This window comes from Pinus tabuliformis, chromosome 7 (assembly GCF_031772625.1).
Source record: "Pinus tabuliformis cultivar Carrire ecotype Pingquan chromosome 7, CPIR1, whole genome shotgun sequence".
In the NCBI taxonomy this organism is placed as follows: domain Eukaryota; kingdom Viridiplantae; phylum Streptophyta; class Pinopsida; order Pinales; family Pinaceae; genus Pinus; species Pinus tabuliformis.
In genome coordinates, this window is record NC_142293.1 from 270,202,540 (window position 1) to 270,224,877 (window position 22,338).

The 22,338-nt window shown below is 34.0% G+C and overlaps 1 pseudogene across 1 annotated transcript; it reads left to right on the forward strand.

Annotated features, from left to right (window-relative positions):
• Positions 1–16,067: 16,067 nt before the first annotated feature.
• On the forward strand, positions 16,068–19,251 carry LOC149246910 (glucan endo-1,3-beta-glucosidase 3-like; annotated as a pseudogene). Its single transcript, XR_016263239.1, has 4 exons — positions 16,068–16,092; positions 16,336–17,671; positions 18,544–18,571; positions 18,757–19,251. The product of XR_016263239.1 is annotated as a glucan endo-1,3-beta-glucosidase 3-like (transcript).
• Positions 19,252–22,338: the final 3,087 nt, after the last annotated feature.

Genomic DNA, 22,338 nt, shown 5'->3' on the forward strand with positions numbered 1-22,338 from the left:
GTAAGAATTCCCAGCTAAAACAAAAGATTCTTATGGAATTGCACACTTCTCCCTTAGGAGGGCACTCAGGATTTTTAAAAACTCACCACAGGGTTAAGAAGGAATTTTTTTGGGATGGCCTTAAATCAGATATTAAAAAGTTTGTGGCGGAATGTTTGGTTTGCCAGCAAAATAAAGTTGAAACAATTAAGACACCGGGTCTATTACAACCTTTATCCATTCCAAGCCAACGTTGGGAGGAAGTTTCAATGGATTTTATCACAGGTTTACCCAATTCTGAGGGAAAGAGTGTCATCATGGTGGTAGTTGACAGACTTACCAAGTATGCACACTTTTGTGCATTATCACATCCATTTAAAGCCAGTACAGTTTCTACTGCATTTATGGAAACAGTTCAAAAGCTACATGGAAACCCAAAGATTATTGTAAGTGATAGAGATCCCATTTTCACTGGAAATTTTTGGACAGAATTATTTTCTTGTCTTGGTACTCAGTTAGCTCATAGCTCATCTTATCATCCTCAATCTGATGGGCAAACTGAGATAGTAAACAAATGTTTGGAAGGATATCTTCGTTGCTTTGTATCTGATAAACAGACACAATGGGTCAAATGGTTGCCTCTGGCTGAATGGTGGTATAACACTTCCTTCCATACAGCAACAAAAATGACCCCATTTATGGCACTTTATGTGTATCAACCACCATCCATCACATCATATTTAAGAGAAAATTCTAAGGTTCAGGCAGTGGAACATCACATCGAACATCAACAACAAGTCCTCCAACTCTTAAAGGATAACCTCGTGTTGGCACAAAATAGAATGAAACAATAGGCAGATCAACATCGCAGTGAAAGAAGTTTTGATGTAGGTGATTGGGTATTCCTACGGCTACAACCATATAAGCAAATGTCCCTAAAGCAAGCTAAGAAGGATAATAAATTATCATCAAAGTATTATGGTACATACAAGGTGTTGCAAAATATTGGTACTATGGCATACAAATTGGAGCTTCCTGCAGCTTCTCGATTGCACCCAGTTTTCCATGTTTCATGTTTAAAGAAGGCTATAGGTGACAAGCTCCCAATTCAAATAATATTGCCAGAACTTGACGAGGAAGGAAAAATTATATTGGAACCGGAAGCAGTCATAGAAACAAGAACTCGACAGCTACGAAATTGATCAATTTCAAAGTATCTTATCAAGTGGAAGAACTTATCCGCTGAAGATTCCACATGGGAGGATGAGAATTTTATGCAAAAGTATCCAGAACTACTCAAGCGTTGAGGACAACACTTTTTTGAAGGAGAGGGGCATGTTGGGTCCCTATAATACTAGTGATTACCCCATTACTATTGTAGTTATACCCCTTATTTATATTGTTGTGCCCCTATTACCCCCATATTGTTATTTCTGTGCCCCATAGAATCCCTCTATTGTTATTTTTGTGGCTTTATATTATTATTGTTAGGTCGACTGGATTATATTGTGACTCCTTAGACTCCTATATATAGAAAGGAGGTTTTGTCATTTGTATCATCCAATAATTGTTCATTTATGTAATGTAAAGGAGGTTGCCCCCTCAAAGAGGCTGAATTCTAAGGCGTTGATCTATCTTTTCTATCTTTTCTTGAGCTAGTTTCATAACAAGTTGTCTGAAATTTTGCCAATTCATAATGGCCTTCTGCATGTGAGCAAGAGGATAAAACTGTTTTTTAATGGCTAACAGAAATTCAGGCCATGTTAAGGTAACCTTACCAAATTTTTTGATCTCCTCTTTAGTCTTGGCCTCCCACCAGACCAGTGCTGCTCCATCCATTCTCAAAGAAGCCAACTGAATCTTTGTTGCATCATCATGCATATTTTGGATCCTCGAGTAAACTTCCAACTGCCTAATCCAGTTGTCAAGCTTTTCTGCATTCACTTCACCATTAAACATAGGTAATTCGAATTTTACATCAAGCTTCAAAAAAGGACTTTTTCTAGAGGATCTATGCTTATGAACAGAAGAAGACGGAGATGAAGAGGAAGAAGGTGAAAATGGGGGTGGTGGATCACCATTTCCTCCATGTCCTTTCTTGGAATGATCATCATCCTTCTTACCTCCTGAAGAGCCCTCTCCTTCATGTGGATGTTTGGACCCTTCTCTAACAAATTTCTCATTTCTTTCTTGGTACAATATCCTCACCATTTCAGTGAGGTCCAAGAAAGCCTTTCTGAAGACTCTTTCTTCTTCTCTTGGATCTGTCTTTGTAGGAATTTCTCCTTCATGTTTAGACATCCTTGAAGCTTCTGTTGAGACTCTTGAGGGTGAAATTGAAGGTGGAGGTGATGGTTCTCTGGCCTTCCTTGACTGAGGATTCTCTCGTTCTCTAATCAACTGTCCTTCCCCTCTTTTAAGTTTCAACCTGGTAAGCATCAATACTTTGCAAGACAGTTAGAAGATCTTTGCACAAAACCCTGAGCTCTGATACCAACTAGATCTGAATTTGAAACTACTTGAAATTTGTTTGCAAGGTATTCAATTCAGAATTAAACATGTTTAAAAGATTTCCATGTCTTGTAGAAAGAAAACACATGAAATTTTCAGCTGTTTATGACCCATTTAAGCATAGCAGAGTTATTTCCTTTTACTGTTTAACACATTAAAACGAATTTGTTCTGCAAAATAAATCAACCACAAATGCAAAAGAAGTTGATAAAGCAGTTCACCCCCTCCAGGGCTACGTCTACTGGGTCCAAAGCTCCCAACCGGGCTTGTCCTTGTTTTTATTAAATGCTCAAATTGAAAATACAGCTGAATAGAAGCATCTACAGGAGAAATAGATGGTAAAAATGGATTTAGAACACTTGAATCCTTCAGGATTGACTATTGGATCACCTCCAATGGATACCTGCAACCCTATACAGTCTTCACAAAACTGGGCCCTGGTGGCTCCTAGAACTTTCACGGCTCCAAAACCTCTGCAAATGACCTCATATGGCTATAATACCTGCACCAATGGCTTCAGAAGGTCGAAAATACCCAAAACCAAAAAAAAATTCATCCAAAACCGACTTTCCTAGCCAAAGTTATGGCCATTTAAAGTTTCTCCAGTTTGCCCCTAGAAAAACTCCAGCTAACTTTATTTAACTCCAGATAGCTTCGCCAATTATGGCAGGTCCGCCAAATTTGGCGCTCTTGCCAAAATTCCGCCAACTTAACTGCAGTTACATTTAATATTTGGTGGTTGCCTCGGATTTCGTGCCCAGCGGAATATTCCTTTTTTAATTTTTTTTTGAAAAATTAAAATTTCTAATGTTATGGACAAATTCTTCTTTTTGCCATAACTTTCTCATACGGCGACCGTTTTTCGAACCGTTTGCAGCGCCGGAATCAGGAAGACGAGCACTTTCCAGTCATTCAACTTTGAACCAGTTCTAAGCACTTTAAATTTTGAGCATTTTACGACACTTAGGACATGAGCACCTGATCATACAAGCTGCAAATGGAAACTCAGAAACAATTACAATTGTTTCCAATGATAAATTGCAATTGTAGATAGAATAGTAAATGGACATGAATTCACACCACACAAGAGCTTTTGTAATTTTTATATGAATATTTCTTTGTCTTTCTCTTAGAATTTGTGTTTTAAGTGTCATCTATATTTATTAAGAGCAATTTAAATTTGAATACTTTCAATTTTATCATTTCAAAGTTGTTTGGTTCAATTTGGAATTATAATTATTTTTGAAATAAAGTTTTAGGTAAATACAATATATATGATTGATTTATGTTTATTTGAATTTTGAATTCCAAATTTAATTACAATTTTAGTTTTATTATAAAATTTAAATTTAATTTCATCAAATTTTGAAAAATTTAAAGTAATATAAATAGTTCTGAAAAAAGGTAGATATTGAGAAAGTATTAAAGTCCATGTTTACAAATCTCATGAAAATTTTCAAAGAAGTGTTTCTCTTTAAATTCATTCAAAAATTTTGAAGGAAACTTTATTTTTACTTGGAGTGCTTTGAAAGGAAAACTAGAACCAAGGAGCATGAGCTAACTAATTAGTATCTTTTTTGAAGGATGTTCTATGTTAAAAATATATTGGTTGAAAGTGAACTCATGAAGATTTTTAATTTGGAAATGCATTTGAATTTCCAAAGAAACTTTAGTCACTTGTTCGTGGGTTGTTGAAATCATCAATTGGAAAGGATTTGGTATCGTAGTCTAGGCTCATAGACCTTTCTAAGATTCAATAACTAAATGGTTCCATCTTCATTATTCAAATTTACTATACTTATGGTAGATTATGGCAATTTGAGATTTTCAACATCCTTGATTTTAAAATATTCATATTTTGGTTTCAATTTGATCTTCTTATAATTTATGCAAAATCATTCGAGGCAAGTCACTATGATCCGATCCACAACATACTGATCAAAAACATAATGATACAAATGTTTGTTAGTGTTTGAATTGGGGGGACAATGTAAATGGATCTGAATGAAACCCAACAAAGCTATATCAATTACAAGAAATCTTGAATCCAAATAAAGGTGGCATATACAAATAGGGTGTGGATAAATTCAAACCATTCAAGTAGGAAAATACTTCAAACACAAGAGTTTCAAGTGCAAATACATATGGATGTCTAACCAAAAGACCAAATCAGGGTCTTTTGGTCAATAATTGCTAAGGATAGAGATATTCGCTATCTCTACAATGCATTCTTTAGCAACTACACTAAATAACCAAAAAGAGAGAACCTTATATTGTGGATACTCTTGTCATGTCAACTATGCAATTCCTGAGACCCCCCTCTTTAACTAAGATCCAAAATTCTACTTACACCCTTTGGCAACATCTGGTGACACTTTCACTGTCATCATGGAAGAGTAACAATTTAATACTACTCTTTCCTAGATACTGTCTTATGCCCTTTGACAACATCTGGTGACACTTTCATTGTCATCATGGAAGAGATCATGGAAGAGTAACAGTTTAATGCTCTTTCCTAGCTATTGCCTTACGACGTTTCCTCTACAACACCTAGTGCAATTGCTAGTTTAAAACTTGCCATCAAAATTACTTATTATAATAAGTAAAGCAAAATCAATTTCCAAAATATTTTACAATTTTAAATTGAAATAAAAATAACCATTTATTGAACACTCTTAAGTCTCAAACACAACCTATGTTTCGAAATCTAAAACCTACATAAACTTAGGTTAAAAAAATTGAAGAAATTTGTCAACCCAAGTTTAAGTAAGAATGATGTAATTTGTCAACCAAGTTTATGTAAAAATTAATGTAAATTGTCAACCCAAGTCTAAGTAAAAAATTCAAGTTATTTTTCAACATAATATACCGTAAATAACTTGTTACTCTTAACATTATATTGAAAATTAATAAGAATGACTAAGTGTTTTTTCTAATTGAGCGGTAATTAATTTATGCCCAATCAATACAAAGTAGGTTGAAGATGGTTAATACCTTTTGAGGAATTTAGACACTAAATGAGAAGAAAGGATGGGGTAGTGTCTCCTCTAGAAATACGATGTATTTCAGGCCTCATATTGTCATAAGTAATTACTGGAACACACTTCTTGAGAGTGGTTTTATCAGTTTTTCCATTGATGCCCTCTCTCTTCAAATATTCAGTGTATGCATTTCTCGATAAGATTGAGGAGAGAACTTGAGTTTTCATGTTGCCTGCATTTCTAGTGACAATCTCGATGAATTCTAAAGCTCTCTTGTTTCTATCTTCAACCCCATCTCCTAGAGAAGAACTCGTCTAAACTTCTGACATTGTACTCATCATAGCAAAATCCAGAATGGTTTCGTCGATGACCAGGGACACGTCGATGGTCTAATGGGGGAGATCCCATGAGTATAAGAGTAGAGACTGTGTAGTCTCTTAAATATCTAAAGGAAAATCATACACTAACTTCCATATATCTATTGGAAATAACACTTCCAGTGAGGAGTTGAATACATGATTGTTAGTGAAATTTCAAAATTTTTAGAGTTTTGAGAAGATGACCACGGATAGAACTCCAAGATTCAAGAATAAAGCCCTAAGGGCTCACCTCTCCATCGAAATTTCTTCTATTTGGTGTCCTTCCTATGTGTGGTTGTCTCAATATTGTCCTCCTCAACTGGCGATCAACTTTTTAACAACAAAACTTGAATTTCCTTCATAGTATTATGCAAATTCTGAATTAAAAATAAACATAAGTCATCATGATGAACATGCCGTAATAATAAGAAACAAATCAAGTAAAAACCATAAACTATTCCCCACCATACAAAATCTCTGTCCATGGAGAAAATATTATTCTACTGCAATCAACAACAAAGAAGAATAAGAAAACAAATGTAATGGATGACATTTGTTTGCACTATCCTAAACTCAAGAGTTTAAAAAATAAAATGTAATGGATGACATTTGTTTGCACAATCCTAAACTCAAGAGTTTCCAAGGAGTATTAGAAGAAGATATGAAATAATGGATGACATTTGTTTGCACTATCCTAAACTCAAGAGTTTAAAAAATAAAATGTAATGGATGACATTTGTTTGCACAATCCTAAACTCAAGAGTTTCCAAGGAGTATTAGAAGAAGATATGAAATAAAAAGTATTAGAAGAAGATAAAAAGAAGACCAGACGGATTCTTGAAAACTTGAATAGTCGTCCTTTTGCATTTGAGAAGAAACCATGAAAGAAGTTCACCGTAAAATATTTTAAATGCTTTTTTTTAAATGAATGTATATGGTTTAAGAATATTTTATTATTCTTTAACTAAAACACTAGGAGGCAAAATTTATCAGGTGTCCTATTCACCCCCACTATGTTCAAGTTGTCAAGACAATTTGTTAATCAAGTTATAAGATCCAAACATGATCCTCGTGAAGCGAGATTGTTGTAAGCGTTATTTTAAAAGATTTTAATATACAATTATTATAATTTTAAATTTATATTTTTATTAAATGGAGTTGTTATAATATTAAATTATTAGTCTTTAAGTTCAAATTAAATAATCTCATTTTAAGTACTATTTGGAATTTCATCTCAATTTAAATATTATTTGAAATTTATTGTCACATGGCATGATGCAATATTATATTAAAAAATAAAATAATAAATTACATGATATAACATTAAATTAAAAAATAAATAAAATAATAAATTAAAAAATATATATGTAAAAATATTTTAAAAATTAAATTAATTTAAACATACATATATGAAAAAGAATATTTTAAATTTGAACCAATTTAAATTTAGATTTAGATTAATTAAATAATTTATATGAAATAAGTTTAGGAAAAAAATAACTTTATATAAAAAATATAATATCAAACTAATTTAAATTTTAATTGATTATATATATATATATATATTATAGTGGTGTATTATTTAAAATATTTTTTATTATTTTTAATTATGTAAAAATAAAAGTTTTATATATATGTCTTAATAAGTTTAAATATTAATTAAATTGTGTATAACAAAAAAATATAATATATGAAAATATCATTTTTTTTTTGAAATTTTATAAATTATCATAATTTTGTTTGGAAAGAAAGTTATAGAAAATATTTAAATATATTATTTTGAAGAGTTTTTATTTGATTTTGTGTTAACAAATTGAAGGAAATTGATTAACATTTACTTAAATATAGATTTAGTTTTATTTTGATTACAACATGCTAATTATAATCTTCATGAAAATTGGTGAATTTTCAGGGTAACCAAATTTCATAAACGACATGGGACACATGTCAAAAACACTGAAATAAAGCACAAACTTTTATGCCAATCAAATAGTAAATTTTTTTTTTTAAATTAAAATAAAAAATACTTTAATGATTTACAAAATTAAACATTAAAAATTATCACGATGAAGACTAAACTATTAGTAGTCAACCAGTGAATTGAGTCTAGAGACTAATAAAACTAACATTAAAATGCTTCATACCAATTAAGTGCATAAAATATACGATCAAATAAAAATACCCACCCTGAATAGGCAACCTAGAACTCTTCACATAGTGTTGAAAAAAGGGTCCCACCCTGAATAGGCAACCGAACCTTCACATAGTGGTGAAAAAGGGGCTTTTATTATAATTAGATTGTGTTATTTTCCCTAGAACCTTCATCCCCTCGATGGCTAAAGAAAGCCAATCCCTTAAAAAGAGCAGAGGTCCTATCATGTTTTCTTTCACTATCGTTGAGTCACACTTTTACTATTTTTTTTTTTTCTTACTTACTGGTTCACGGATACTCGGGTCAGTGGGTAGCTGCTACGTCCAGGATTCTTTAACACTAAGTGGACGCCACCCAAAGGGCATCAACACCCCTCGGTCTTTTCATTGCCCTGACCTCAAGAGCTTTCGGGATTCGACCCTGTAACCTCCCATTTTGCGAGACACTTGATTTGACCAATTAAACTAACTCTTGAAGCTACTTCTACTGTTACATTGGTGGATACTCAATTATAAAAAGAATTGTCATTAGACGTCACAAATTTTCCCTTATAGCCAATTTTCTTTTTACAAGAAATGCCTATGCATTAAGTCAAAACCATTAATAAAAATTGTTCACACATTAGATATGGCTTTCCGGTTCATATCCTTGAGATGGGTTTGACGAAAAAAAAGATTTTTATTTTCCTTTCTAAAATTATATTTTTTTTGGCTATAGGTTGGATGCATATTCAAAGACGTCGCTACCAAGTTGGACGTTGCTTGCCAATTCATACTATTGAAATCATTAAATTAAATTAATGAGTTTTATTTCTTCTCCAAAATGATTTTTGACTTTATAAAATATTTGGTTGGGATTAATTTAAAAAGTTTTATTTTTCATTTCCAAAATGAAGTTTAGTTTAAAAGAGAGATTGTTTCCAAATTGGAGAGTCCTTACCCACGTATGCTTTTCAAAGATTACACGGTACTTGATTTCTTAATTGTGCCATTATAATTTATTATTTTAAGAATATATTTATATTTTTAGAAAGTTTTAAATAAAAATTAAATGTACAAATTACATTATTTTAATGAATATCTAATTTTTTTTAACAAAATCTTGATGAGAACCTCACGTAATTAAATACATCATTCTACCCTCCAATATCTAAATTTGCTCCAATAAACACAACCTAATAACATTAAGAAAAATACTATCTTTATATATACTTTATGTATATAGGTTATTTTAATATATGACCAAAACTTCTTTTAAGTTATGGCTTAGTCATTTCCCATCTACTCTATCTTCACATGTTGTCTTTATTAGTTGTTTGATTTGACTAGGCTGTTGTTCCTTGTTTTTATCTTAAAATTAAAGAATTGATAATGTAAGAAATTATAAATGTGTTAATAAGTGTCTTGCTATCTAACAACAATAATAAGGTTTTTTTATAACATTAATATTGTCCATCATTATTGAAATTTTTATGTTTATTTAATGATTAACCCTTAAATTAGATCATGCAATTTGAATGTTCATAATCTTTATATCATTGATATGTGTTGAAATGTGTAACTAGGTTGGTCTTCATAATGTACTATTGATTATATATATTTGATGTAAAAGAATAAAATAAAGAAAATGATTATTATCATATTTTTATAAGCATGAGTTTCATGCTCAAAGTAAAAAAAAATTAGGTCTAACACTCATTATGTGCATCTAGGATTTGTTAGAAGACTCAAGAAAGTCAAAAGAGTCATTGCCATATTCATTAGACCTTCTTGGGCATTTTGTATCATGTAAAAAGAATTTATTGTGAGCCAAAAGTGTCAAAAGTCTCCCTCCATGACCAAGTTGGCCTACAAGAGAATAAGTCGGCTTGCAGAGATGAATTCAACCTCATTAAGGGTTCTTCGAGCCTCACAAAAAGGGTATATGTAAGTGAAATCAACCTCATTAAGGGTTATTCGAGCCTCACAAGAAGGGTATATATAAGTGAAATCGACCTCATTTGAAGAGTACATCTATCCAAGTTTGATAAGAGGAAGGAAGAAGAGAAAAGACAAAACAAGAAGAACAATGGACAAAGAGAAGGAGTGAAGAAGTTAGAAGAGGTCAAATCGATGTTTTTTGGCCCTCTCTATCTCACACGTGCGAAGGAGAACTAGGGTTTTTGAAGCTGCTAAGTCGAAATTTTGAAGTTGCTAGGTCAAAGTTCTAAATTTGCTAGATTGAAGGTTTGAAGATGCTAGGTCGAAGTTGTAGGAGTTGTTTGGGATCAAAGTTGCATAAAGTTGTTGGGGTAGAAGTTGCATAAATTGAAGCATGAAATTTGTTGCTCATCAAAAGGAGGTTGAGTTGGTCTTGAAGGGGTCTTAGTCTTCTGTCTAAAAGGTCTTGGAATTCATCATTTGAAGATTCTATAAGAAGATAATAATTTATTGTGGGTTTTCCTCTTTAGGAGAGGTTTTGGCCATGGCTAGCAGCCTACATCTTATGTTCATTTGTTCTATTGATCTTCATGTTTTTGTAGTTGTTTGATGATAAGAACACTATAATAATCAAGTGAAGAAGAGTCTAATTAAAAGTATACCAAGTTAAAGTAAAATAAAATCACACAAAGTTATCAAAGTAAAGAGAAATCACCAAAATCTAGTTTCCATAGATTTCTCAACATGGTTTCAAAGCTAAGGTGACAAGAAAAGGTAGTCTGAAGATAACTTAAATTGAAATAGGATGCATACATGCAAAATATAAGAAGAAGAACATCAAGGAGACCTAGCCATCACATCATAAAGATCCTATCATCTTAAAGTGAGAACTCTTTAAAGGAGAAAATAAGACCCCAAGGATCCTACCTTCGTATAAAAGAAGGACTCTACATATTTGAATTATTTTGGGAAGCCCCCACATTCTACATCATCATCTGAAGGAAGCAAGAAGAGAAATTCATAATCATCGAAGGATTCATTGTAATATCCCTCATATTGAAGAAAGGAGCACATCTCAAGCATCTTTGAAGGAAGAAGAACACCTCTTCTTATCTTGAAGAAATATAGCATTTCCATTCTAAAGAAGGAAGATCACCCCGCCTTATAAATCTCATAAGAAGACATCATCAAGAAGGAATCTAGTGGAAGATATCATCATCAAGGAAGCATATAGTGGAAGACATCATCATAAAGGGTGCATCTTTAGTTGTCAAGTAAGTAATTTATAATTATGTCTCAATCCACAAACCTAATGACTATTTTCTACAAGGAGAACAATAAACTTGTTGGGACATCAAAGTACCTTGCATGGAAAAAGAGAATACATTTGATCCTCATAGAAAATGAAGTTATTGAATATGTCATGGGCTCAATCTCTAAACCTCCACAAGAAAAATATCAAGCACTATCAAAATATATGAAAGTAGAAGTAAGGGCTCAAAGAATCCTCATAAAATCGATCAAGGATTCTCTCATTCCCTATGTAGAAAAATTGAAGTCATCAAAGGAAATCTATGACAAGTTGGTGTGATTTGTTCTCTGTAAGTACGGTATGAGAAATAATATCTTTAAGAACCTAATTATATAAGATGAAAGTATCAAGGGAAGAAGGGGTTGCCTCATATCTCATGAAGGTATCTCAAATAAGAGATTAACTACAAGAGCTAGGAGAAACAATGTTAGATCTAGAGATAACCACTCTTTTACTCAATGCACTACCAGATGAATGGGGAAACTTTGTATCAAGTATCTATGGAATGAAGGAAAATAATCCATTCAATGATATATGATCATTAGGTAAGATTGAAGAAACCAAATTAAAGGCAAAGAATGACATTGGACCAAATGAACAAACACAAGCATATGCAGCTATGACAAGGAAGAAATAAAAGTTTGGAAAGTTTGAGCCTTGTAAGAGATTTCAAAATAAAATTGGCATGTCTAAGATTCAATGCTATGAATGTAATGAATATGGGAACTTCAAGAAGAATTGTCCTAAAATCAAGAAGGGAAACAAGAAAAGGAAAGAAAGAAGTGAAGTCTATGTAACTGAAGAAGTAGAAGAATTGGAAGAAAAGAAAACAAATAAGGAAAAGTGAAACACATCTACTATTAAAGGTCTCTAATACATTTAGGGTTTTTGTTTTTGTTTTTTTTTGAAACACATCTACTATTAAAGGTCTCTAATACATTTAGGGTTTTTGTTTTTGTTTTTTTTTGAAACACATCTACTATTAAAGGTCTCTAATACATTTAGGGTTTTTGTTTTTGTTTTGTTTGTTTGTTTGTTTTGTTTTTTTTTTTTTTTTTTTTTTCCCCAGTAAGTAGAAGATAGCAATCATGACATAAAGAATTAAAGTTATGATAAAATGCATTCTAGAAATGATTGATATGGCATCATATTAAAAACATGAAAGGATAACATAAACATAAATTTATATGGTTGAAGCAGTCATCTTACATGATCGAAAGGAAGTAACTAATGACATCATCATTAGAAGCATAAAAGGATAACATAAATAGCGGGTTTGGAAGCATTGATCTAGCAAGGAAGATAAGAACTCATCACATCTCATCATCATCAATAAGAAGTATTTGTAGAAAAGGATCATCAAGATCTTCCTCAAGAATCTTGTTGAAAAGGTTCATATCTATTGAAATAAGCAAGTGTTACATAGAAAACATACATCCCACCTAATGTGAGATCCACAGTTTGAAGGGATGAAGGTATGATGACAAAAAATATGCAACATGATAATTTAGTTGAAATATTTGTCATCTTCAAGCGAGGGAAAGGAATTTGCTAAAGGAAGTCTAGATGACCACATGAATGAAGAGGTATGCATATATATGGTAATATTTAATAGATAGATAAATTCATGTCATCACTTAATTGCAAATAGAATGGTTATAATGCTCTATCTCATGAGCATGATGAAAGGAGAAGGAACTCCTCCTTATGAATGATACATGAAGGCATAAATACAATGTGCATTGAACTCTTCTACATGATAGAGTCAGTATGATATGACCTCATTAACAGTATGATGTGGTGGACAACAATTGTTCCTATGCAAAAGGAGCTATGTGTAGAAATCTTGAGGAAGTAGTATGTGGAAAATATGAAAGAAGAGTTCATAAAGATATATTTATACCTACTTAGATGAGATGACTGATCAACATTGGAAACAATTAAAAGGATTAGCTATGAAATCTCCATGAAGAGGCTATGAAGACACGTACAATGAAGAAGGACACCCTTGGTAGTAGATGTTTTAGAGATGAATTTGTATAGTATGAAAAAGGATGTTGATGTTGTAGGAGTAGATGCTATGACAACATAATAAAAAGGTAATTTTGATTTTTGAAAGAAAGCATCTAGTTGAATTGGAACAGAGCTACCAGTAGAAAGTTGTAGAAATTCAGCTACAATTAGTACACATAAGATTGGATGGATGATTATGAAAGGAACATGGCTTGAAAGAGGTAGCAATATGAAGGATAGTTAGATGATGAAAAATAAGGTCACTTTTCGATGAAAAGAAGGATGAAATGAATAGCATTAATTGGTTCAACATTATGTTTCGTTGAAGGAAAGTAATGGGACAGATGGTTGACGCCCTACGAAGAAGCTATGGATGAAAGATGGATCCATGATAGAAAAGATGAAGATTATTCAAGACATGATGATGCCAAAAAAGGAGCCCTACAAGAATTTGATATTACCACGATCTCCACGAAAGAACAGATACTTGATATTGGAAGCAAATCCCTAGTTGAAAGGGAGCTTGGATATATTCCTTTCCTGTGTAAAGGAATGAATAGATCATCCCTAGTTAAGATGGAGTGATAGACACATAATTATTTTCTTCACATCACTAAGAAAGGATGGAGGATTGGGTAAGCATCTAAGCCCAAAACTTCCTTAGATAGAAGTAGTCTTGGGAACAGATACTCTTTGAGGATGAGGTAGGGAATCCAATAGGAAAGAGTAGTTAAAGAGGAGATTTCTTGAGGATGTGTAAATCCAAGAGGGGAATGGTCCTAAAAGGACATACCTTGTGAACATACGGATGGGGTATGTGCCTTGAGAGACAATGTTGAAGGTGTCTATAAACCATTATCTCCCCAACGTTGTGTTTTTATCTAGTGGAGAGATAGAGATGTTAGTCAAGGCCTTGCTATATTAGAATGTTGGTTGATATGATGATATGCATCGATACAAGCTTGAAAGATAACGTATGAGATAGCTTACCAATCAGACTCTTCTTATGAACCTCGGTATGAAAAGTATCGTGTACCACCAATGTATTATTAATACCTCCGAGTTAAGAGGTAGCATAAAAATGTGTAACTAGGTTCGATCTTCATAATGTACTATAGATTATATATATATTTCATGTAAAAAAATAAAAGAAATAAAATTATTATTATCATTATTTTATAAGTATGGGTTTCATGCTCAAAGTAAATTTGTTTTAGGTCTAGCACCCATTGTGTGTTTTTGATATTTGTTATAGGAGACAAGAAAGTTAAAAGAGTCATTGTTATGTTCATTCTAGACCCTGTTGGGAATTTTGTATCATGTAAAAAGAATTTATTGAGCCAAAAGTGTCAAAAGTCCCCCTCCAACACCAAGCCATCCTACAAGAGAACAAGTCAGTTTGCAGATATGAAGCCCGCCTCATTAAGGGATATTCGAGCCTCACGGAAAGGATATATATAAGTGTTATCGACCTCATTTTCAGAGAGCATTTTTCCAAGTTCGATCACAAGAAGGAAGAAGCAAGAAGACAAGACAAGAAGAACAAAAAACAAGGAAAAGGAGAAAATAAGTTAGGAGAGATAAAATTGAAGTCTTTTGGGACTCTCTATCTCACACATTCAAAGGAGAACTAGGGTTTTTGAAGCCATTAGGGGTAAATTATAAAGTTGCTATGTCGAAATTTTTAAGTTGCTAGTTTCCAGTTGTGAAGATGTTAGGTCGAAGTTGTGAAGCTACTAGGTCGAAGTTTGAAGTTGTGTTGTAGGAAAAACCCAACACCCCTCGTTACTTCAAATAATGGGGACCATTTCCATTACTTTTTTGCTAAGCATATTTTATGATTTTCATTTAAGTTAATTGACTTATAATTTTATCATTTTCCCCGGATTTCTATTTTGATTGTTTCATTGAATCCAACTTTTCACAAGATTTCCATCGATATTTGTTTCGCCTCATTTGGTCAACTAGTTTGTAAATGGCACTCCTTTGAGGTTTGATCATTTTCTCGCCTCAACTAAAAAATGTAAATAAATGTATAATATTTCGATTTTTGTAACTAATTAAGTTCAATAGTCATTTATTGTAATTATTATCTTAGTTAGTTTTTAAAATATTATCTCTTAATAAGTTTCTAATAATATTTTTAGTTTTCTCTAATGGTCTTACAAAATGACCCAGCAAAATTGTATATTAATTGAAAAATGCTTCAAAATCTTTGTAATTTACTCCAATTTTCTATTTAAAACAAATTGTCAAACCCAATACCCTAAAATTACAAAATAGTTATAGTCCAGTTTATAAAATGGTTAATTACTTAAATAACTATAATTTATAATAAGAAAATCCCATTCTAAATGGCATCACTTTACATCATCTTCATTACTTTAAAAATTCGTTATTTTGGACCCGAATTAAAAATTTAAATTATTTTTAGGCCGATAGGCCTTCCTTTGAAAGAGACTTTCGTCGTCTTTTTGTCTCTACGGTTGACACGTTTCGTTCACATTCAACAGGGAAACAGTTTTCGTATTAGGCCTCTTTTTAATATTTTTGAGCGGACATGCAGCGTCTCCTTCAATTACTTGTCATGGTCTCAACCGAGAATCTTTGCAGCGGCGCGAGTTCTATCGTTGGGGTCTCGCAAAACCTCAACGGAAAACTGTTATGCCAACGCCTTTCTCCATAATGATGGCGGTCTCGAATCTTCGAATCTTCACCCACTACATGAAGCCGGCAGAAATATCCCCAAATTTGTTACAAATTCCTGTAATCCCTGAACAAAACGTTACAAATTACTGAGAAGGCAGTTTAAAGTTAGCGGCGATTCTCCATGTGCCTTCAATGGCGTCCACTGTGACAGAGAAGGGCATGTTGTGAGATTAGAATTTGAATGGCTCTGAGTCTGCAACCCTTTGGCCCAATAGTTCATAAATCAAACTGCAGTCCTATGGGAAAATGTGGTCTTGGTATCCGATGCACAATCTTCCAGAACTGTGTTATAGTTAGCGAGCATGTAGGAGCTGATGATAGGCATTATTTAGAAACGTTTGACAGTTCTGTGTTCCTTTTGAGCTTATGGCTTGATCTATAATATTATTTGTGTTGTCAGGAACATCAATTGGAGTGTCATATGATTCAAAGGACAGTACCCTGCCATCTCCTAAGAAGCTTGTAGAACTACTGATGAAACATGATCTACTCCATGTTAGGCTCTTGGATGCCAATCCCATTGTTTTGGAAGCTTTATCTGGGACAGGGATTGAGGTGGCTGTGAGTATGAAGTATAAGCAAACGAAGGACATTGGAAAATCGAAGTCACGAGCAGCATTATGGGTGAAGAAAAACGTCATGGGTTTCATGCCTGATACCCTCATAACCAGTATCATTGTTAACCATCAAGGGATATCATAAGAAGCAGTATCGACATTGGTATCTACTATGAAAGCCATTTATTCTGCTCTTGTGGATGCAAATCTAGATAAGCGTATCAAGGTCACAACCACACTTTCATCCACTTTGATTCAAGATGCATCTAGTGTGCCTCCATCCTCTTCCACCAAGGATTTGAGGTGGGTTCTTCACCCTCTGCTGGCGTTTGTCTCAAAGACAGGTTCTTTTCTGATACTGAACACTGACTTTAACAAAGATTTTGCACATAGTGAAGAAGACCTCATTAACTCTGTAGTCGTTGCTGCCAGAAATGCTATGGCATTTCTTCACTATCCTGATATTCCCATAGTTATTAATGATCAAGGTCTGCTTTCCGAAACAATGAAGACCTTTTTAATGACCAAAAATCTCAGTTCATGTTCTTGCGCAAAGCATGAATAGGGCTCGGATATGGACAATAATAGTGAAAATGAGTTCTTTGGACGTTTCTATGCTGAAGGAGTTGAGCAGAGAAGGGGAAGAACTGTTTCGCTCAAACTCTAGGGAGCTTTTGGACAATAAAGCTAACTCTACCAGGAACAAGACAAGTGAGTTGGGATCTCAGCTTGATACTTTTCCAACTACACCTATTACAACAACTCCTCCAACTCTGATCACGACCACACCCACAACACCAATAGGAATAACTCCTCCTCCAACAACAATCACACCAACAACCCCTAGTACCCCAATCACAACCCCTACCACCCCAACAGTTACCCCTTACACCCCTCCCTCAACACCTACCACAACAACACCGACAACCAGCTCAAGCCAAAGTTGGTGTGTAGCAAAGCCTGGTACCCCTGATTCAAGCTTGCAGGTTGCTCTGGACTATGCTTGCGGGCTTGGAGGTGCAGACTGTACAACAATTCAAAAAAGTGGCATGTGCTATAACCCAGATATTGTTTTTTTTCATGCTTTCTATGCTTTTGACAGCTACTACAAGAAGAATGGCATGGCCCCTGGTACTTGTGACTTTGCTGGCAATGCAATTGTGACTACTCAAGATCCAAGTAAGCTATATGCCCTTATGCGAAGTGTTTGTTTTTTGCCCCCTGTTTTTCTTTTCATCGAATTTCTCAGTTTATATGGATTCCTATGGTCCTGTGGTGACGATAAACGTTTTATCCACTTTTACATAGTTTTTTGTCTGCTTGTTTTGTTTCACTGCGTCAACTTCTTGGATACCTTCCGCTGAGTCTCATCTTTACATTGTGTTAGATGATAGTTGAGTTGCATGCTTATGATTCATCTACCCACTTCCATGCCTGGTTGAGCTCATCTGAATGCAAAGACATCCTCCACTGATATACATTTTCCAATTGTAGGTTCCACCATGATAAGTAAGTGACATGATTATAGACCCATTTCCTGCCTGTTGTCTGTCTTAAAACTGCATGCAACCTTCAAATGTAAACACTCGTTATGGATAACTTGTATTGTTCAGGATATTTCCTTTTGGTTTAATGATGGAACTGTGTGATGTATTAAGAGAGAGTTATATTTGTAGGCAATCTGCTCTTCTGCATACAACATAACTTTCATTTATGCCTGGATATATTGCATATTATTTTTTTCTTTATTGATTTTGTTATGAGAAGCTAAGGGTATGCATACTAAGTTTCCTTTATACCCACTCTGTCGTCTACAAATTTTACTGTTCCAGTTTATATGAATATAAAAGACGTTTTTGTTTTTTGTGCACCGTTTTGGTTCTGCTAGATTCAAGATATTTGACTGTGATTAATATTCTTGACATTATACATTTTCGAAAATCTTCCCTTCATGGGTTAACATGATATACAAATTGAGGCTTGAAATTGTGTGAGATTGGAGAATGCATTGCACTCATGCAAATATTCCTTTATAGATTTTGTGATGATAGGTACTGGGACATGCACATTTCCACAAAGGTATATACTAAGGAACCGCATTCCTCCTCCTATCTTTTGTTCATTTTTCTGTTCTACAATAAGTACTTTTTCAAGTTTTCATACAGAATTGAGAATCAAGATTTACTGGATTTTTGATATATTTTATGTTATATCTCAGCTTATAGTTTTGTAGCATTCTGATTTTTCCAAATTACTTGCAACAGTAGCAGTTCATCACTTCTTAATACAAGCATACTTGCATCTGGTGGCTTGGATGGTACTAGTATTCCACCAACATCGGGCAATAATGGTGATGCAACATCCATATTCTTCTGTGTTCCTATTTTCTTTGCTTTGTTTTCTTTGATTGTATCTATGATGGTCGGAAAACAACTTTAGATGATATCGATCTCTATTGGGTGAATCGAGGAGAAACATCAAGATGTTTTAGTTGGAATAGCTAGTGTAGACAGAGAGCTAGAGGATGTATAGGAAAAACTCTCCAGAGTTCGATCCCATTTGTCCCAACATTTTTTTTGATGTAATGGGGGGAACGCTAGGAGATACTTTGAAAATGGGTACACCAGTGCAGTTCAGGTAATTCTTTCACTTTGTAGGAAAGAGAGGTTAAATATAGTTGGTATGCAGGTTTCACTGGGACAAATTGGTTCCACATTTTTTAGTTCACTATCAAGTAAAAGCTTTACAAGAGCAAACAATTTTCCATTTTCTACAGCGTCTTGATTTCATGCTATACTCCTTAGTTTTCGGAATTAAGAATTTAATTAACAAACTTTGGCAGCAGAATATCTCTGCAGTTGTCCTGCCTCAGGAGTGTCTGAGGTGTGAGCACTATGTGGCAACAGCTAATTATTTCATTTGCATCTTCCTGTGTGTTGGAACATTGTTGGTAGAAGCAAAAATGCTAGCAGCAGCCAGTTCTGAAGACCTAAATGCCTGTATCAATTAAAATCCAATAAATGATATAGTGTAGCAGATTTCTTCTAGGAGCTTCTTGGTATTCAAGCAAACAAAGTATATCATTATCACTGTTATTAAAATCCATCTTGTATTCAAAGCCATGCTCATCTTCTTGGGTCTGGATGTTGTTGTTTGGATGGATCAATCATCAAACAGTGTAATTGACAACTATGGAGATGTGGGCCTTGATAATAAAACTGTTTTAAAAGAATGGTATCCCATTCTCATCTTCTTGCTAACCTTCATTCAAATATTTATTTTAGCTGTCTTTTGCATTTTCATGTGTGTTAGGAATAACTCCTCCTCCAACAACAATCACACCAACAACCCCTACCACCCCAACAGTTACCCCTTACACCCCTCCCTCAACACCTACCACAACAACACCGACAACTAGCTCAAGCCAAAGTTGGTGTGTAGCAAAGCGTGGTACCCCTGATTCAAGCTTGCAGGTTGCTCTGGACTATGCTTGCGGGCTTGGAGGTGCAGACTGTACAACAATTCAACAAAGTGGCACGTGCTATAACCCAGATACTATTTTTTTTCATGCTTGCTATGCTTTTGATAGCTACTACAAGAAGAATGGCATGGCCCCTGGTACTTGTGACTTTGCTGGCATGGCAATTGTGACTACTCAAGATCCAAGTAAGCTATATGCCCTTATGCGAAGTTTGTTTTTTGCCCCCTGTTTTTCTTTTCATTGAATTTCTCAGTTTATATGGATTCCTATGGTCCTGTGGTGACGATAAACGTTTTATCCACTTTTACATAGTTTGTTGTCTGCTTGTTTTGTTTCACTGCGTCAACTTCTTGGATACCTTCCGCTGAGTCTCATCTTTACATTGTGTTATATGATAGTTGAGTTGCATCCTTATGATTCATCTACCCACTTCCATGCCTGGTTGAGCTCATTTGAATGCAAAGACATCCTCCGCTGATATACATTTTCCCATTGTAGGTTCCACCATGATAAGTAAGTGACATGAGTATAGACCAATTTCCTGCCTGTTGTCTGTCTTAAAACTGCATGCAACCTTCAAATGTAAACACTCATTATGGATAACTTGTATTGTTCAGGATATTTCCTTTTGGTTTAATGGTGGAACTGTGTGATGTATTAAGAGAGAGTTATATTTGTAGGCAATTTGCTCTTCTGCATACAACATAACTTTCATTTATGCCTGGATATATTGCATATTATTTTTTTTCTTTATTGATTTTGTTATGAGAAGCTAAGTGTATGCATACCAAGTTTCCTTTATACCCACTCTGTCTTCTGCAAATTTTACTGTTCCAGTTTATATGAATATAAAAGACGTTTTTGTTTTTTGTGCACCGTTTTGGTTATGCTAGATTCAAGATATTTGACTGTGATTAATATGCTTGACATTATACATTTTCGAAAATCTTCCCTTCATGGGTTAACATGATATACAAATTGAGGCTTGAAATTGTGTGAGACTGGAGAATGCATTGCACTCATGCAAATCTTCCTTTATGGATTTTGTGATGACAGGTACTGGGACATGCACATTTCCACAAAGGTATATACTAAGGAACCACATTCCTCCTCCTATCTTTTGTTCATTTTTATGTTCTACAATAAATACTTTTTCAAGTTTTCATACAGAATTGAGAATCAAGATTTACTGGATTTTTGATATATTTTATGTTATATCTCAGCTTATGGTTTTGTAGCATTCTGATTTTTCCAAATTACTTGCAGCAGTAGCAGTTCATCACTTCTTAATACAAGCATACCTGCATCTGGTGGCTTGGGTGGTACTAGTATTCCACCAACATTGGGCAATAATGGTGATGCAACATCCATATTCTTCTGTGTTCCTGTTTTCTTTGCTTTGTTTTCTTTGATTGTATCTATGATGGTCGGAAAACAGCTTTAGATGATATCGATCTCTATTGGGTGAATCGAGGAGAAACATCAAGATGTTTTAGTTGGAATAGCTAGTGTAGACAGAGAGCTAGAGGATGTATAGGAAAAACTCTCCAGAGTTCGATCCCATTTGTCCCAACATTTTTTTTGATGTAATGGGGGGAACGCTAGGAGAGACTTTGAAAATGGGTACACCAGTGCATTTCAGGTTATTCTTTCACTTTGTAGGAAAGAGAGGTTAAATATAGTTGGTATGCAGGTTTCACTGGGACAAATTGGTTCCACATTTTTTAGTTCACTATCAAGTAAAAGCTTTACAAGAGCAAACAATTGTCCATTTTCTGCAGCGTCCTGATTTCATGCTATACTCCTTAGTTTTCAGAATTAAGAATTTAATTAACAAACTTTGGCAGCAGAATAGCTCTGCAGTTGTCCTGCCTCAGGAGTGTCTAAGGTGTGAGCACTATGTGGCAACAACTACTTATTTCAGTTGCATCTTCCTGTGCGTTGGAACATTGTTGGTAGAAGCAAAAATTCTAGCAGCAGCCAGTTCTGAAGACCTAAATGCCTGTATCAATTAAAATCCAATAAATGATATAGTGTAGCAGATTTCTTCTAGGAGCTTCTTGGTATTCAAGAAAACAAAGTATATCATTGTCACTGTTATTAAAATCCATCTTGTATTCAAAGCCATGCTCATCTTCTGGGGTCTGGATGTTGTTTTTTGGATGGATCAATCATCAAACAGTGTAATTGAAAACTATGGAGATGTGGGCCTTGATAATAAAACTGTTTTAAAAGAATGGTATCTCATTCTCATCTTCTTGCTAACCTTCATTCAAATATTTATTTTAGCTGTCTTTTGCATTTTCCTGTGCATTATCGGTGGGGATGTATTTTTCACCGGAACCAACAGCTATATCTAAATATC